The sequence below is a fragment of the Triturus cristatus genome, chromosome 4_2 (assembly GCF_964204655.1).
Source record: "Triturus cristatus chromosome 4_2, aTriCri1.1, whole genome shotgun sequence".
Taxonomy (NCBI): Eukaryota; Metazoa; Chordata; class Amphibia; order Caudata; family Salamandridae; genus Triturus; species Triturus cristatus.
In genome coordinates this window covers 832948056-832949139 of record NC_140586.1, presented here as the reverse complement: position 1 = coordinate 832949139, position 1084 = coordinate 832948056, and positions in this window count along the sequence as shown.

Genomic DNA, 1084 nt, shown 5'->3' with positions numbered 1-1084 from the left:
TGCACTCACTGGAGTGGGAATAGTAAATTTTACCCTCCCGCTATCCAACGCTTTCCCTACTGTTGCACTCTCTGGAGTGGGAATAGTAATTTTTACCCATACGCTATCCAACGCTTTCCCTACTGTTGCACTCTGTGGAGTGGGAATAGTAAGTTTTTACCCCTACGCTATCCAATGTTTTCCCTACAGTTGCACTCTCTGGACTGGGAATAGTAATTTTTACTCTCCCGCTATCCAGCGCTTTCCCTACTGTTGCACTCTCTAGAGTGGGAATAGTAATTGTTACCCCTTTGCCATCCAACGCTTTCCCTACTGTTGCACTCTTTGGAGTGGGAATAGTAATTTGTACCCCTATGCTATCCAACGCTTTCCCTACTGTTGCACTCTCTGGAGTGGGAATAGTAATTTTTACCCATACGCTATCCAACGCTTTCCCTACTGTTGCACTCTGTGGAGTGGGAATAGTAAGTTTTTACCCCTAAGCTATCCAATGTTTTCCCTACAGTTGCACTCTCTGGACTGGGAATAGTAATTTTTACTCTCCCGCTATCCAGCGCTTTCCCTACTGTTGCACTCTCTAGAGTGGGAATAGTAATTGTTACCCCTTTGCCATCCAACGCTTTCCCTACTGTTGCACTCTTTGGAGTGGGAATAGTAATTTGTACCCCTATGCTATCCAATGCCTTCCCACACTGTTGCACTCACTGGAGTGGGAATAGTAAATTTTTCCCTCCCGCTATCCAATGCTTTCCCTACTGTTGCACTCTCTGGAGTGGGAATAGTAATTTTTACCCCTACGATATCAAACGCTTTCCCTACTGTGGCACTCTTTGGGGTGGGAATAGTAATTTTTACCGCTTCGCTATCCAATGCTTTCTCTACTATTGCACTCTCTGGAGTGGGAATAGTAATTTGTACCCCTACTCTATCCAACGCTTTCCCTACTGTTGCACTCTTTGGAGTGGGAATAGTAATTTTTACCCCTACGCTATCCAACGCTTTCCCTACTGTTGCACTCTTTGTAGTGGGAATAGTAATTTTTACCCCTTCGCTATCCAACGCTTTCCCTATTGTTGCACTCTCT